Here is a 16,118-nt window from a genome sequence, read left to right as displayed (position 1 = left end):
GATTAAAATTAGTTACCGCCATGGCTAGCAATGTTTAATGAACATGTTTAATTGTAAATAAAAAAAATGCATTATAATAGACTGGTCCTTAATGGTGCAGTTGTAAAGTGATGAATATGTGGCGTAATTACCATTATGATTATTAAACATCAATTCACTAAAGACCTGCTAACTAAATTCAATCACAAGGTACCTTTTGATAGATGAAGGTTGGCATTGTCAGTTGCCTTTCCCCCCATAAATCTATCATTTTAGTTTTATCACACTACACATTCATATAACTTTAAATTGTAATATGATATTTAAATCTTTACCCAACTTCAGAGATTTTAATGATGTTAAAAAATGCATATTTCTTATTTATTTCAAGGATATATTTAATTATTCAAGGACAACAACCCATAAAAAAAAATTTTTTTTTTGATTGTTGTGAAAGAAAACTATTTTAAAATAAGCTTATAATATTATAAAAAACAAAATATCAATTTTCAAGTTTAGTAGCAAAAACTATCAGTTTTTTTAACTTATAGTTATTGCTACTAAACTTGAAAATTGATATTTTGTTTTTTATAATATTATAAGCTTATTTTAAAATAGCTTTTTTTATTAATCTCTATACACAGTCCTATTTATGTAATTATTTTTTTATTTCATTGTAAGGTTGTTTTATTTAACTGCTGAATTCTTTTTAATAAACTAATTTAAATTTATCCATCTGAATCATTGTGATCAATTGTAGGAAACAGTATCTGAAAGCTTCACATAAAATTAATATAGTACCTGGCCAATTTATTAGACGCACTATAAGATAACATGTAAAATCTTAATTATTAGGTGATACTATACAGCTGCATTGTTTTTATGTGACTGTAACTGATCTGCATTTTTTTACGTTAGTGTATAAATTGGTTCGCATTTAATGTAATACGTTAAAAATAAATACAAATAGAAACCCATTACATGTACATCTAAATATAAGAGTATTGCATATAAACTCGTGCAAAACATGTAATTATTAAAACACTACAGTGTGTCCAATAATTTGATCTAATTATTATAATATACTAATGTAATACCTGATATAGTAATAAATATTCTATATTTATATAAGATTTCATCTAAATTTACATTATAAATCGTCTAATTTAACCAATTGATACACGAACATTAACAAGTCGCGTCAAAACAATAATGCTCTATAGTATCACCTGATAATTAAGATTTTACATAGAATCTTACAGTGTGTCTAATAATTTGGTCAGAACTGTAGATTGACATAAATAGTCCCTCAACCCTTTTTATGAATTGCTTGAAAATTATAATGCTGAAGCAAGGAACTGAACTGGATTTTATTATTTGTTTGTATATATATATTCTGCAAATATTACACATATTTTGGAAATAACAAAAGCCTATTGTTATAAAGACTTTTATTTTTAAAGGGCTTTTTTTAAATTAAAGGAATAAACTAATTTCTATTGAAAATGTGTTTATTTTAAATAATGAATTTATAATAATATGTATTTAAAGTTTTAAACTGTAATACATTAAAGTGATATTCTTTTATTTTGAAGCAGTAAGTCACAAAATTCATTAATATAGTTTATTTCTGCTTATTAATTTGTGTATTGTGTAAAATTTGTAACACACATAGCTGCCAACATTTATAGGAAAAAATCCAGTTGATTTTATAAAATAATATAAATTTAATAATTTTTGCATAATGTACTAAATATTTCACATTTTAGGGATTTTTAAATTATCAAAATAAAGGAACTGCAATATTATCCGGTTATGATTGACATTAAATGAATTTTAAATGCTATATATTATGTTAACTCACGAATAGTAATAGGCATTTCATTCTCAGATAGTTAAAATATTTTTTTTAATTAATTTAGAAAGTGATTTCTGAATAAAAGTAGACTGGATATTTCAACAAATAAGTTTTCAACTGATTTCAATGAATAAAATTCGTTTCATTATATATTAGCAATACTTATTTAAATATTCAAGCAAGCAAAAATCCGTACAAAAATTCGATTTCAATTGGAATTTTTTTAGGAAACTTACTCAATTGTAGGGATTCTTCTAAAATGTACCAAAACCAAGAGAATTTTTATTAGACCAGGAAAAACTGGCAAAATCTAGTAGAGTTGGCAGCTATGAATATATTAATTTGTCAAAAATATATATATATTTTCAACATGTACTTCTATTACATAGTTGTTATATTTAAGTATGTTATGCTATATTGCAGGTTTTGTATTCCATCTTCACCAAAATTTGTTCGACTGCACCAAAATACAAAACGAAAATATGATCTGCAAGCTTTATAGTTGCCAAGTCTGTGCTTATCGTTCCACAAAAATTACTGATATGAAAAAACACGTCCTAATACATACTGGTGAACGACCACACAAATGTAAATTGTGTGGTAAATCATTTACTCAGAAAAGTAATTTACGAAGTCATATGATAACACACAAAAGTAAACTATTACAATCTCAGTTGTTGTAATATTGATGATCTTAATAAATATAAAATTTATATATCAAGTCAAAAAAGTAATTTGAATTCATGTGATAACTCAGAAAAGTAAATTAGTACTTTCCCAGATGTTGGGAAATTGCTGATCTTTGTAAGCATTAAGTTTATGGCAAGTTCGAAAAGTAATTTGTGAAGTTATGTGATTACTCAAAAAAGTGAACTATCATGATACAAAGTGTCAAAAATAGAGCTCAGTAAACATGCTACTAAAAATGTGTACAAATAAGACAAAATGGTTATGATTTAAGAAAATTATGTGCTTTACTTTCAAAATCTTTATTTTTGTGCTTTTTTAAAAAATTTAATATATTTGTAATGATTTCTATTATATATTTGTGTGTAGCCATTTATTTATTCATTACTTCTTATCAGAAATTGATGTAATTCAGTATCAATTCTACAACTATTACAGCTGGCTATTTTATTATTAATATTTTTAAATTGGCAATATGAAATCCTTTTGTGTGAACAGGTAAGCCGAAGAATTAAAAGATTTCTAAGCTTTAGTAGAATTTAGAAACTTTCTAAGCTTTAGTAGAATATATTAACTACAAAACGTAGTTAATATATTTTAAGCCAAGCAGAGAAATTTTATGAAATTTGGAATTATTTCCTTTTAAATATGCTTAAATTACATTCCTTAACACACAAAAAAATGTTTTGTCAAAATTAAAATGGGGCGTATATGCACCATTGACCAAAATAGTGGACAAACTATTTAGTTGAAAACAAATTTGTAATGAATTTTAATTTGTTTATATAACTTGCAACTTTAATCATGTTGAAAACAAATGATTAATCCCTATTAAAATAATTATGCATTTACTAAAAGTCAAATTTGTCAATAACTGCTTCAAGTTAAAAAACTAGCGTTGTTGGAAAAATTCTCAACAGAAAGTGTTTACTCCAATTAAATTATTAATATTTTATAGGCATCTTCATAACCCTTGTCAATGGCAAAAAATACATAATTAGTGAAAAATGCATGTCACAGAGTTAATAAAAAATATTTAATGAAATGGTGCATTTATGCACCTTTGGTCGAAAATGGGTCAAAGGATACAGATTTTGAATAGTTGCCACTTTTTCATCAAAAATGCAACCTTATGAATATTTTATTATAATCTCAAAATTACTTGCTTTCTAAAACATTTTCTTTATTTTAAAATGTAATGTATAACATATTTTGAGAATTACTTAAGAAGAAATTCCTTACATTATTAATATCAACTGTTTTTCTAATTGTTTAAAATTTTCTATTTTTTAAAAAGTGACAACACTTAAAAATGCTACAACTAACTGATTGAAAAATTTCATAATTTTGTCCCCTACTGTAAGCTTCTAATGAATGTATTGAAGACAAAAAAATTAAGGGTGTATCATTTAAATTAATTATTTGTTGAATATCTGAATATGATCATTAGAGTTGCTTAAAAAAAGATTGCAAATATCAAGTATTAAATCAAGAACAAAAAGAATGATAAATAAAAAAGAGAACGGATAAAAATATTCATTAATTTGTTTTTCCCCACAAGGTTCTGATGCTTATCTGATAAAGACCCTCATTATAAATATCAATAAAAATATACAATTATCAACATTTAATTATAGTAGCAATAAAGTCTGCAATATGAAAAGCCATTTCTCATACATACAGGCAAATAACCTCAAATGTGTAAATTTTGTAACAAATTATTTAAATTATTGTCACATGTGATTATAATTTATATTTGCTATTAATAAGTTGTCATCGAGTACTCTAAAATAAGAGTTGTCATTTTATATTACTCAATTACATAATATAAATTACAAATACTTTTTATCCAAATTTTCCTTTTTTTTTTTTTTTAAATATCTTAATAAACTCATATTTAAAAATATTGGCTATTACATTATGTATAGCTTATTACAGTGAATGAGAAATTTTTAAACTGTTCAGTTATTGAATTTTAATCTAATTTAAACTTTAAAAGAAAGAAATTATTAATTCAAATTAAATATAATACGGCAAAATACTATACTTGCAATGCAACACTACTAATATTATTTGCAATATAACATTTGCCAATAGAAAATTTAATCTAAGTGTTTGATTCATTGATCATTTACTTAAGTATTATTTTAGTTATGTAAGAAATATTTTATTAAAATTTTTTGTAGCTAACAAATTTTTTTAAAAATTATTTAATTAAAATATTGCAATCAAACAAGTATGTTTAAAAAAAATACAGGCTGTTATCAGTTTTATCTATTTAAGAATGAGAATTCCAATACAGTGAATGGGAAATTTTTAAACTGTACAGTTATTGAATTTTAGTCTAATTTAAACTTTAAAAAAATTATTGATTCAACTTTTTTTTCAAAATACCATATTTGCTATATAACATTATTTACAATATAACACATGCCAATAAAAGATTTAAATGAAGTATTTGATTCATTAATCATTTACTTACGTATTATTTTCATTGTAAAATTTACTTAAGAAATAGTTTATTAAAATTTTTTGCCAAACATTTCTTTAAAAAAATTATTTAATTTAAATATTGCAATCAAACAAATAGGTTTGAAAACATTACAGGCTGTTATCAGTTTTAACTATTTCATATTGTTCGTTTCAATATTTTGGGTATTAGTTTTTTAAAACTGTTTATTCTATTTAGAGAAAGTTATATATAAAACTTTGTTTTTTAATGTATACTAACCAAATACATAAATAATTTTTTTTGTGGCAATATTTCTTTTATTTAATTTGGTTTTAATTGTTTTCTTTGATTCTAAAACTTTTTTCGCAAAATTTAAAATGTTTATTTTTTTTATCCCTCTAAATGTTTAGTATATTAATGGATTAAACATTTAAATATATCTTCAGCCTAAATAAATATGTTTTCATTTCAATGTTGTCTATGAAAGTGTTATTTAAATTTTTTTTAGATAAGTTAACAGCTTCATCATTTATCATTATTATTAATATCTGGAACCAATGACAGGGTTGCCACTCCACAGTGAAAATTTGGAAAATACAGGGAATTTTGATTTTTTTCCCCTTATGAACAGGAAATATTTATTTATTATTTTACAAAATGTTGAGCTCTCAAAGTGCAATCTATGGGATATTTAAAAATAATTCAGCTGTGCTATACTATTTCATTAGCTGTATTTTTTTATGTATGTTGAACTGTTTATTTCTCTAAGTTTTTCCAGCAATTAAGTATTAATTATCCTAATATAGCTCACACATTTGCACAGTGATTTTGTGTTTCCTCTTGATATATTGCATAATATATACACTTTTTTTTATAGATTTGAGTGGCAACTCTGGTGCGTTTTTTTTTTTTCCAATACCGTCTATAAAAGTGTTATTTAAAAATTTTCCAGACAAGTTAGCAGCTTCATCATTTATCATTATTAGTAATATCTTGAACCAACAAATTTATGGATGCACATTCTGCGATTACACGGCTTATCACTGTACTGCATTAAACCAACATGCACTTAAATATGAAGAGGAAAACTTTTCCTATGCATTGAATGTGGTAAAGCATTAAAGTTATACAAAAGACTCATTAAAAAAAGCCTTTTCTCAAAACTCAACAAAAAATACAACTTTGTTTTAGTTTTTTTTTTATTACTCTAAATATTTAAAATAAGGCAATTCCCTCGTTTACAAATGTCATATTTGCAGACTTTAAATACATATAGCTAAGTTTAAAAAAAAATTGCTCTAGTATTTTTTTTTTTTTTTTTTTTTTTTTTTTTTTTTTTTTTTTTTTNGACTTTCTTTTTTTTTTTTTTTTTTTTTCAAATTAACTCTTGGCATCATTTACACTTCAATTTTTTTAAATCTTTGATTTTGAAATTTTTTTTAAAAATTATGATATTTACTAACATTTGAAGTCACCACTATTTATTTTAACAAAAATTATTAGAATTCCTTGTTGATTTTATATGTATATACTTTTTACTGTCTGGCATTCAAAAATGGTTATTGCTCAAATAATAATGAATCAAAGATTTAAGACTATCCATAGCCTATGTCTTATATACATGTTTATTTTCCAATGAAAACACTACTTTCAATTTTTTAGGCATATCAACAGCCTTGAAAAAAAGATATATCGTCAGTAAAATTGCAAACCAATCATGTTATCCATGCTCGTTCTGTGACTACTTGGCTTGTGACCGCACAACATTAAACAGGCACATCCTTAAACACACAGGAGAAAAACCTTTTGTATGCACTGAATGTGGTAAAGCATTCACTCGGAAATGGAATCTGGACTTACATACGGCTAAACAACATTAAAAAGTGAAGAGATAATTCACCAATCAATTTAACACATGGTTAAGTTTAACGCCAATAAAATTCTACAAGGTGTTCCAAAATTCATGCAAGAAAGTAATTTTGATAAAAAACACCAAGTTTAATTTTCATAAAGTATGCAGTATAAGAGTTTTGTATGAAATAGCATATTGGGTCAATGGCTTTAATTTTGGTACACCTTTTATATTATTCATGGTAAAAAAAAAATTTATATCACACATTTAAAATTTATTTTATCATATGAAATATATATTATTCTCATTTAAAGTAAAAATATCATATGTTCTTAATCAGAGGAATAGTATTTGTGACACTTCCAACATGCAAAAAGTTGTTAAACTATGTTAATTTTATGAAGCAGCAATTTATCTTTCGGCAATTTCAATTTAGGATAATTGAATATTTTTTAACTGATTTAATTTTTATTCAAAGTTGTTACCACTTTCAAAATGGGCTAACATTTTGGACCTTTAAAATTTCTCTTTATTGGTAAAGAAATTTTTTCAATTTTTGCATGCTAGTTATATTTAAATAAATGTAACATTTCTTTGTATTGACAAACTTTCACAGTGTCTATTTTGGTGATATTTTATGAAATCAAAATGCTTTTAATGTAAATATACATGTACTTCTGATGCAATATTAACATTCATTTAAACTTACTGCAAAAAATAATACTTCACAAGCAATTTAGCAATATTAAAAAGAGTTGAGGATGACAAAAGTAGATGTCTTCTCAAAACCACTGATAAGACAGAAGATCCACTTTAAATAAACTCAAACAAAGGTCTCTAGAAAACCATGTTTCCTAAAAAAAAAACTTTCTCACTTTATTGTAAATATTGTAGCCCTATATGTATGAATTTGTTATTTCTAAATCAAAAACCTGCTAGTTTAAGCATGTATATACATACATTTTATTTATATAATATTTTTGTTGTATATTTTAATTTAAAATACACAACACCAATAAAACAGTTTCTGTAAAAAAGAAAGAAAAAAAACAAAACCAAATTGGGAAGATTTGTAAATCAATATCTGCTTCAAAATAATCATTACATGGTGCCAACAAGCACGTGAGAAACAAAAATAGAATGGGTCTAGCTTAAATAATTAAAATCATAGAAAGTTTTAGGCAAGTCTTTTTTTTTTTTTAATTTATTCCAAGTACAATAACCGACATGGCCGTCTTAATAGCATGCAGGGCCCCTATAACATATCATAATGTTTAAAAACGAACTAAAATACTTCACATATATAAAATAAATCATTTTTAAGATATGATGCAACAAATTTAACCACATTTTGATTATCTGAAAAACACAAAAAAAAAAGCATTTTTAAACTATGTATAATCAGAAAAAAAATTTATATGCTAACCAGTTTTAATCCTCAAATAATAAAATTTTCAAAGTCATGGAAGTTAATTAAATTAAATAAACATTAAGGTATAACAAATTAAAATAAATTCAAAAGGTAAGAATTATTTTGTCAAACTAAACAGTTATTAAAACATCTTTCAATGCCCAAGTACCTTTTCATTGGAACGTAGAAAAATAGATTTCGGTTGCCTTTTTTAAGTTTTCTTGTTAATAAACTATTCAAATTATTAGTGATTGCATGACTATCAATCACTATTTGTAGAAAAAAAATGCACACTTTATGTAGTAGAATATATTTATTTTAAAAAATATATAAGACAATGTTGTTTATTCTTTAAACACAATTTATAAAAAGTAAGATTCTCAAGGGCCCCTTGAGTGCCTGGGGCCCCCGGGCACTGCCCAGGTGTGCCCATGCGTAAAGACTGTACTGATAACTGAATATAGCTCACATGATGATTTCAGTTAGAAAGAACTAGTAATGATATAGACCAGTTTAATTACTTTAAAACACTTAAACTTTGAATGTTTTGTTTTTTTGAAGAGAGGATGCAAGATTCCTTAAAAACCTTTTTCAGCTTCCCGACCGCCCCCCAAAAAAATTTCTTTTAATTTTATACCTAAATAAAAATGCATGTATGAAACAAAATTATTTACATTCGTTTTTTTCCTTCATTTAATTAATATCAAAATTTATACTAAATATTCTCGTTATCATTCATGAAAGATTTGAACGTATTCAAAAACTTGACCCTGATTATATCTCTTTAAAAATTCTCATTACTAATGTCACATGAAAACCAATGTATGTATACATAATTTATATTTCATTTCTATTATGAAACAAAAATTTGATAGCAACTTAATTTTGCAAAATGTCTATTCATTAAAAATATTGTACTTGAGTCATTATTTTATCATATATTAAGTGTACAGGACGAATTTTTAAAAAAAATGTCTCCAGATTGTAATTTATGCTTATTTTCGTTCCCCAATTATTTCACAAGGATTTCTTTTTTGGTACTTTTCCATTTTGACGGCTCAAGCAAAAAAGTTGCCAGTGAAAAGTCACCGGGTTTATGTTAATTCACCTTTTTTTGTTGATGTCTATTTAAAAAAAATGATAAAAAGAAAAGAAACAAATTTTATAAAAATTATTGACTTTACTTGCATTGGCAAAATAGGAAAGTACCATTTTTTTTTCCTTAGAAGTTTTGTGTTAACGACAACAAAAGAGTACTTTATTTTTATGTTAAATTGCGATACATGGTTGCCACTCCACAGGGAGAATATGAAAAATGTGCAGAATTTAAAAATCACTAAAAATAATAGAAAAAATGCAGGGAATTTTGAATTTTTCTTTAGAAACTGGGAAAAATGCAGGGATTTTTATTTTCATCTTTTTAAAAAAGGTAACCACTCAAAGTGCACTCTACAGGATATTTAAGGATGATATTTCAGCTATATTAAACTAGTTCATTGACTATAGTACTGTTTTAAATATAATTTCTTCTTAATATCTTGTGTGCAGGGAATTTTTTTTCCAGATTGGAGTGGCAACCCTATGATAGTAAATTCTATTTTAACTATAGTTTGTCTGTGGTAAGAACTCCCCCCACCACAAAGTCTGAGGCCATCTGCTGCTATGGAAGCAAGAATAGTTCATTTCAGGGAGGGTAGCTTCACTTTTCTCTGGGGCCAACACAATAGACTGCAGAAAAAGATTCCCTTTCTCTCGCTGGCCCCAGCCAAAACCTGTCCTAAACAGTGACCCTACATCCAATAATTATGCCTCGCTACCATGGTCACCACCACGGGTCCAGACGAATGGCTAGGGGAGTTTTAACTTTAAACAAACTATAAGTGCTTAAATAAAAATAGTTATTTCAAATACACTAATGTTTTGAATGATTATTTTCATAGGTCAAACATTTAAAGATATGATGGTATTATACACTTCTACAAAAATGACAACTGATAGTAAGCTCAACTTTAAGCTGCTTCAGTGTTGCTACTGTAAATATTCTTCTCACGATGGTTCGAATTTCAAACGGCATTTACTTACCCACACTGGTGAGAGACCGTATAAATGTCCAATTTGCTTAAAAACATTTGTGCAAAACATTCACTTACAGAAGCATGTAAGATTTGTTCATTGTAAACAAAAATGTTAATAAATTATTTGAGAAGAAACCAAGTATTTCTTATTAAGTCTCACTGTTTAAATTGTTCTCAATTCTACGCACCTACCAACATTTAGGAAATAAAATAACGGAGATTTTACTAGCGACATTTTTTTGGGTTACGCGTAAAGTTTTGATACATCATGCATAATCATGTAAGTCAGAAAGAGAAATTTAAAATTGGAAATAAAATAAGCACTTACATTTAGCGAAGTAAAAAATATCTATATAAATCTTAATGTAAAGAAGATTTTTTTAAACCATTATTTATAATTACTTAAACTACAAACACTCAACATACTGCAGTACTGGCGATAGCACCATTTGTTGAGGAATAAGAGAAGTATTTTTGCCATTAGCAGATGTTTTGTAGCCAAAAATTTTTTATTTTATTTATTCAACAAATACGAAGAAAATATACCGGCAAACACGAGATAGGCATGAATCTCAGGAGACTTAGCAGGCATGATTTTAGACAAAATGCTAAGTTTAATGCATACGAGCAATTTGTTTTAGACATTATCTTATGGATATTTATCTAGACATATTACCTCTCTCGGCTAACTAGTGATTTATATAGCAATTATGATTGCAAGAAAAACCAATCTATAGTTTGACAAACTTGTTACTTAAATGCTATGTTAAAAAGACACTATAACTATTATGACGCTGTTAATTAACACTACAGAATTTTAGAATCGTGTAATAAAGGTATTGCATTGATACTAAAGCCAAAATGCTAAATCAACATAGGAAAAACAAATTATTTTTTTACTGGGGTCATTTTAGGTGTAGGTATTTTATAAATGTTGCAATAGAGCTGCACAATGGGCTATTGAGGATGGTCTCTGAAAAATCCCTGAGGATGATCTGAAGACATGCCATCTCTATCCTCTACAGAGGGGATGGCTATTCCTCGCTGTGTGCAAAGTCTAGCACTTTACGGTAGAACAGTTTAATGACGACTTATACTGCTCAACCTCAGTCCCTACATAGACTGACCACAGCCAGTGATGCTTGACTTCGGTGTTCTACTACTACCGAGTCTTTAAGATCAGTCCTGGTCTATGAACCCTTCACAAAATGTTTTACCTTAATTAACTGTTCACAATATTTTTTTCATCTTTAAATAAGTGTTTGCAATATTTTCACTGTAACAGTATCTGTGCAGAAAGAAACATAAATCAATCTAACCTTAATTTTAGATTCAGAAAATTATAAGTGGATTTTTCATTGTTTCAAAAAACAGGATTTGTCTGAAATGACCCTGCAAATATAACAAAAGGATTATTCGTTTCAAATGATTAATTCTGCAAACTGATGTACTTTGCTGAAGAGCCAGATGCAATTCTGGTTTTGTGAGAGGTGCGAGGAAAAATCTTTATTTATTCAATATTTCCATGAGCCTGTTAAGAAAGAGCAAGAGTGCACAATCTATAGCCTGCTAGCCCACAAAGCCTTTTAACTTGGCCCTTGAATTGTCTTAAATATTATTAAAATATTTAAAAGAAGGAATTTTTTGTTCAGCCACGCACTTTAAAAGTAATAAGTAACTGATTTAGCTTGCAACCTTTCTCAAAGTTTGAGAATTTGACCATTTTGGTGTGAAAAATTATAATTTTTAAAATTTCAATCACGTTTATCACACTAATCTGATACTGTACTAGTAACAAGTTTTATTTTCTGAATTGTGAAAGTATGCTAACTTCTAAGACCACTCAATTACAGAAAAAAAATTTACCAACTTTTCCAGGTATATCAAGTAAATTTTAAATAAAATCCATACCATATCTTATCTATACCATTAAGTTTTTCATCAGAAAACTTTGATTTATTTTATTTTATTTATAATGTCAAACATTAGATTTTGTGAGCAAAAACATATAACAGAATGGGAATTATTTAAATCTAATCTCAATAACTTATTACTGTTATCAACAATTCTAAAATTGGTCATTTTCCAGGTTTTTCTGTAAAAAATTGTAACTTTCCCTGCTTTTTAGAGTTAAAATAAAATTCCCTGACAACTCCATGTTTTTCCTGTTCTCTCTGACGTGTGGGAGCCCTGTAGGATTAATGTACTATTAGTTAAATTTTTTTCCATACCTATAAATTTACCACAAGTGTGTTGTTGTTTTTTTAATTTATTAATTATAATTTTATAACTCATTCATTAAGATTAATTATAACTTTGCAACTCATTCATATTACTTTCACACAGAATCTTAAGTCTTCCTACTTTTTAAAAATCACAGCCGGTGACGAAGTCAGGATTTTATTGAAGGGCAGGCAGTGTCAGGATTTTATCTAACTAAACGACAAAATTACAACTGTCAAAAAACAATTGATAAAACTAATTTGAAATTTAAAATAAAATTATTCTGATAAGCGATGCCATTTTGCTTATGACTTCATAGGGAGTGATATATTAGTTTTCAGATAATAACACTAATAATATCAGGGAAGTTCTTTACTAAGACTAACATTTCTTTGAAGCTAGCAAAGGGATAGGGGGAGAAAGTAAGCAAAATATTTTTCTGTTCAATTATTCCAGAAAGTTACAATAAGTGTCATTTACCATGACATTCTAGTTTTTATTAAATAATATGTTTGTTTTTTTTACTATTTTAGCTGTGAATTTTTTTACTTGTTTTGAAACGGTAGTACACAGTTTTGTAGAATACTATCCAAAATGGTTATGTACCCCATGTTTAGCAAGGTTTTTTTCATTCTCTTATAAAGAATATCAATTAGGTTTCGAGAATTGGTTAAGTGATTACGATAACCCATTCTAGTATTTACTCTTGTGGCAAAACCTCTAAGCAAATATTTTGAATAGTAAACAACAAATGGACATAGAAAAATAAAATGAAATAGGTATTATTTATTTAAAGGTAATTTGACAATTATGACTTTATGGAGAAACCACCTTAGTATCAGATAGATTTCTGACAAGAACAGAATTCACAACTTAATTTTCTTTTCTCATATAATTCCAATCATCCCTATAAATTATGTAAGCAATGCAATCTACATAGGTTCCAGAGTTTTTCCTTTTTTGGTACAGTTTCAGATTTTGTTTAATTATAACCGTCTAGGCATACTCTGTCTTTTAGTATTATCTAATGAGGTATATTATTTAATTTATGTTCACAGTATCCAATCTATAACTTTAGATCAGGTTGACTTAACAAGTCCTAAACCTTGAAACTCTTCTCCCATCCAGTTAATTTGATTGAAGCTAATTGTTCCTGCTACTTTTTGGTTATAAAATATACCAAATGTTAGTCCAGTATTTTTAAAAACAGCATCTTTACAACTAGAAATGAATTCCAAAGTTTTGCTTTCAGTGCAGGGATCTAAACAGGATAGCCACTTTCTTAAGTAAGTCCTGTTTTTATCTAATAAAGAAAACAGTTCTTTTGAATGAGATTCGGGGATATTTCAGTATCGTGATTTGTGGCAGAATAATCGCCAGGTCTTGGCCACTTCTGGGCAGTTGCCCGCTAGAAACTAAAAAAAAATCACAGAAAGGGACCAACTTGAAACGTATGACTCGTAGCCACCTCCAGGCAAACATCTACCTTTTTTATTATAAAAATTAAAAGTTTAAAATCTATTTGGCACCTTTATAATTACAGTTATCGCGACAGATCACGATACGGAAATATCCCCTGAGATTCTATCAACTCTTGAATAGATAAATTTGAATTCAAGTTTATAGATTTAGAAATTTTTGTTAGACCTTTATCATGATTGGGAAAAGAACTGATCGGATGACATACATTTTTATACGAACATCTTTCCATTTCCATCTCTAATGAAAACGTATGAGTACACGACCTCTAGAAAAATAAAACTGATAACTTATTTATTATATGTTGGTAATAAAAGAACTTCTATAGTGTGTTAAAAAAACTGTCACTCGTTAAAACAAACCAATTAACACTAACTATAGTTTACATTTAGGAGTGTGTAATTGCTCAAGACTCAGCTGAACTGTCAACAGAAGTTGACCTGCGACCCATATCCAACTACCTGTTTTGTTTACCAACATTGAATTGTAAGTGAAAGTGCTTAACTTTAATTTGTACCCGTTGCCCTTTATAAAAGCAGAAAAAGTTCAATCAGTAGAAAATAAACTGGAACACTTTTCTTTACTCGTTAACTGTATCCTGAACTTTTGTAGAAAGTAAACAATGGGCACTTCTTAAATTTTCAGTTTTCTTTAAACTTTAAATATATATTATATAACTTGCATTATTTAATATTGTACCTGAATTTTTGTATGTGGTTCTCTTGGGGATATTTCCGTATCGTGATCTGTGACGCCAACAAGATTCGCCAAGGCGCGATTCAACGCAAGCGATCCAGGGAGACTTATGTCTGTGGGTACAACCGGCTGAGCAACTGCGCATGCGCTTGAAATGCTTGGCTAGAATTTAATTTTCACCAAATAATTTCGAAAAGTAACCCTGTTGAAGAGATTGCGCGGAGGTATACATAGTTTGTTGCTTACAGGTGTAATTAAGTGTAATTTCGATTGCTAGTGTAATACTAAGCTCTTTATTTATGATTCATTAAATAAAGTAAGTTAATTGTTTTAAATAATTTTTTTCTGTTTATAATATTGTATCAATGTATTTAGAAGCGTTTACGACATTTTATAATTCTAATTATCTGTGATAAAGTAGTTAAAGATTTCCACGTTACTGAGTTAGGCTTAGTTACATATTTGTTTTCCTATTTTATCTTTGATAAAATAGGAAATGTAATATAATATAAAATGTCTGTTAATAAAAGAGTATTATTTTAAATATTCGGTAGTTTATTCTTTTGCATATTTAAACTGTAATCAATAAAAAAAATTCTGAACTGTTCTAATTCTTTTATGTGTGTAGAAAATATAATAAATGGTAATTATATGGTTTTCAGGGGTCTGTCCACGCCGAATTTACTACCGTTTAGCGGTACGTTCACAAATTCAATTTTAGGAAAAACGGTAGTTTCACATTTTCAACTTCAGGAAAAACAGTAGTTTCACAATACTTTTTCTTAAATTTTTTTTTTATCCCTTAAGAAACGATAAATCCATATTTTTGTGTTGATTTTTTTAATATAAATTTTAATTTTTCACAAATTATGTCTAAATTTTCACAAAATAGGTACCTCTCAGAAAAACCTAGACAGAACCCTGGTTTTAAAAGGTGTCAATGTACCATCATTTACAATTGAAAGGTTATTAACTGTAAATGATGGTGTTTTGACATTATAATTACTTTTCTTTAAGATTATTTAACCGTATGTAGATTCTTAAATTATGATACTTATAAAGATGAATTTATTGAAATTTTTAGATGTGTTTATAATCCCTATTGTATTTCTATGATAAAAAAAATTTGACTACTATGATTGAGCTTACGTAGTAATGTGGTAACTGTAGACTTGTATATCACTTTGAAGTAAATTTAACTAAGTTAATATTAAAGAGCACCATAATAAATCTATCAAATGTTATCTGAGTCTTTCATTGTTTTATTATTGGGGTAGTTTTTACTAAATGATGTATTTAGCGACATATTTTCTACTGAATCTACTTGTGCAAAATTCCAGTAAAGTTAAGATTATTTTATAATTATATATATTTCCAATCAATAATTGATGAAATACCAGAATGTA

The 16,118-nt window shown here is 27.0% G+C and overlaps 1 protein-coding gene, 1 long non-coding RNA gene and 1 other non-coding gene across 9 annotated transcripts in view; 2 read left to right on the top strand and 1 right to left on the bottom strand.

Moving 5' to 3' along the window:
• Window positions 1-10,449, top strand: part of LOC107442871 (uncharacterized) — a 39,431-nt gene extending 28,982 nt beyond the window's left edge. For all 4 annotated transcript variants that reach the window (XR_011637152.1, XR_011637151.1, XR_011637149.1 and 1 more), the window contains one exon: window positions 2,261-10,449. This is a non-coding gene — a transcript (uncharacterized protein). The remainder of the gene's footprint in view (window positions 1-2,260) is intronic.
• LOC122271422 (uncharacterized) lies at window positions 7,447-14,361 on the bottom strand. Of its 2 annotated transcripts, none has more exons than XR_011637153.1 (2): window positions 14,225-14,361; window positions 7,447-7,682 (listed from the first exon to the last, which is right to left on the bottom strand). It is a non-coding gene; the product is annotated as an uncharacterized lncRNA (long non-coding RNA). The 2 variants fall into 2 exon arrangements; XR_006226363.2 differs by having other exon boundaries at window positions 14,185-14,339.
• A 5-nt stretch (window positions 14,362-14,366) lies between these two features.
• The window catches only part of LOC107442328 (zinc finger protein 596), a 44,662-nt gene continuing 42,910 nt past the window's right edge, over window positions 14,367-16,118 (top strand). Inside the window, exon 1 of one of the 3 annotated variants that reach the window (XM_071182982.1) lies at window positions 14,367-14,502. The gene's annotated coding sequence lies outside the window, so the exon portion shown is untranslated. Of the gene's footprint in view, window positions 14,503-14,552; window positions 14,632-14,659; window positions 14,726-16,118 lie in introns of those variants that run through there. The other 2 variants (XM_071182981.1, XM_071182983.1) reach the window with 2 other exon arrangements.

The sequence above is a fragment of the Parasteatoda tepidariorum genome, chromosome 7 (genome assembly GCF_043381705.1).
Source record: "Parasteatoda tepidariorum isolate YZ-2023 chromosome 7, CAS_Ptep_4.0, whole genome shotgun sequence".
Classification (NCBI taxonomy): Eukaryota; Metazoa; Arthropoda; class Arachnida; order Araneae; family Theridiidae; genus Parasteatoda; species Parasteatoda tepidariorum.
The sequence above is the reverse complement of the archived record's forward strand: the minus strand, read 5'-3'. Positions and strand labels throughout refer to the sequence as shown.